Source organism: Rhipicephalus microplus, chromosome 10 (assembly GCF_043290135.1).
Source record: "Rhipicephalus microplus isolate Deutch F79 chromosome 10, USDA_Rmic, whole genome shotgun sequence".
Taxonomy (NCBI): domain Eukaryota; kingdom Metazoa; phylum Arthropoda; class Arachnida; order Ixodida; family Ixodidae; genus Rhipicephalus; species Rhipicephalus microplus.
The window spans coordinates 10,554,212-10,556,583 of NC_134709.1; positions in this window are offsets into that span (position 1 = coordinate 10,554,212).

Genomic DNA, 2,372 nt, shown 5'->3' on the forward strand with positions numbered 1-2,372 from the left:
ATGGCGACACTCTTCAGGTCAAACGCGCTGGGCTTCGACATCTTGCAAGCGCCATTATTGGCCTTGAGGCCGGCGCGCCCGATTCTGCGCCACCGATCCGCTAGCTCTGTGCGATGGCTCCACTACTTTTCAATCGTGATGACGATGGTTAGTTCATTTGCCTTTACATGTTGCTCATACCCACTGTGTATTCACCAGATATTATTGCCACATGAGGAAGCGGTAACCTCACACTCGGCTTCTAATTTATCTTTACATTGTGGAGAGTATATGTGCACGCCGAAATTCGATGCAAGCGTATAGTTTAGCACTGATGATTGCAGAAACGCGTCTAATGATTTAAGCGTAGCATATCGACAACAGCTGTGTCACATGCGTTGGCCAACGTTCGATTAACTTGCACGAAACGAAACACCTCAAACTTATCTTTCACGTAGACCCCCTCGTGTGCCGGATTTATAGGTTCCCCTATATTGTGCGGCATGTGCAGATACGTTTTCCCGCCTTCTTTCCTTTCCGCCTTTTTTGTTCGTCTTCATTTGTTAGTCGGAACTTGTGGCGGCCTGAACTCTTTCTTATGTTCGTATCTTAAGGCCCAACAGTACGGACGTGATTTTCGAGTGACAGCGACAGGGATTTGCTGTCGCGGAGGCCCATCGGTAGTCACCGCTTGTCGCGTTGCGCTTTTTTTTTTTTTTTTTGGAAAACTAGAAAAAAATCGCTTTTCGCCTGGAAGCCAACGTGACGATTTCCGGCATGGCTGTACCCCTGATTCTCGCTTTGGTTGCGATTTGCTTTCGCTGCTTGTTATCCGCGCGTACTTTAAGGAACGCAAGGTATCGACCACCTTTACAATCGCATCTCGCGCAGAGAGACTGCCCAATTTTGTCGCAAATCTCGTTATCGATGGTTTGTTTAGATGTTTTGATGGTAGCTGGAGACAAAGATTGGGGGTCCCTTAAGTTATTGTGAATTCCATAGAGAAAACAGGAGTAGAGGGGCAGGGCAGAGCACTGAGAGCAGGGCCACTCAACCTGCCACTGGAATGTGCCGCGCTCCCGGAGGGCAGGTGAGACGGGGACGAGTAGGGAGACCATGTGACTGAAACATTCCAAGCCCCGGCATATTCTCTCTGGGGCAGCAGCGAAATACGCGCGAAATCGGTCGGCCACATATTCTTCATTATCCTGATACCTAGTATGCTCGTGCAACGACTCGTTCGGCAAACGCCCAGCTGTCATTGTAACCATCCGTACAAAACAGCGCTGTCAAACTACACATGGTTGCTACCTTTGCCACCGCGCTCGCCAGTTGAAAAAAAAATTCGGAGGCTGTGACGTTCAAGGACCACGTGACTCGAGGTACTCCGCTTTTCAGGCGAGAGCACTGAAAACTGCTCCTGGATGCTCTCGGCCCAGCAAACGCACTACCAATGGATAACAGTGCTCCTGCACCTGTCGACCACTGAAACACGCCGCTGAGCACTTTTAAGCATGTTTTTCATTGCTCCTTCTCTCCCAATAGAATTCGCCATTAGAGTGGAACACGATAGTTATATCCTGTCCCTAATGTACCTTGTTCAAAATGGCTTGTGTCGGTGAAGCTTTCGCATACAGCTGCATTCTGTGTGATGGGCACCACGCTTTAAACCATGGTTGATTGTGCACGTGACATAGAGTTGTTATACTACTCTAGAGGAAAAAAAATTCCTCGCCAAATGAAAACCACTGTGAAATATACACATGTAGATGCAGCGCACACGTGAAATGGCCGAAGAGGTTTTTATTAGATCCAGCAGCAAGTGCATAAGTCATTCGTCAATCACTAGTCTAGATGGAGAATACATCTGTTAGACAAGACATTGATTATGTGTTGTAACACATGTGCACAATTTTGATGAATCATCGATTTTGATTCGTTCTTTTTCAAAAATAAATTCAGTTGTGAGCTCAGCGCTGAATCGTTTTCTGCTGCCCATATCTAACCCATTGCGCTGTCAATTATTCTGCGACGAACATCCACTAACTAGCCCAACTCGCGATTCTACGCTTTATTTTTCTAAACCAAATCAGTGTTGTTGTTTTTTCGATTTGGTGTCCTTCAGGGAGCTGAGCAAAGTATTAGCCCATCCCATCCCGAGATAACCACCTCAAACCCGGACCCGACCCTAAACCCACGGGTTCACTTTCGAGCTTCGCCCAGGACTTTAGCCAGCCCGGGCCAATGCTTTCTGGGTAGGCCCGAGACCGTGCAGTGCTCTAGTACAGACGTCCCCAGCGTCCGCGAAATTCCAGTCCTGGCTGCGACCACGTGGCACATCTTGCTTCGGAGTGTAGTCGCATATTACAATGAATGAAACAAGAAATCCTCAG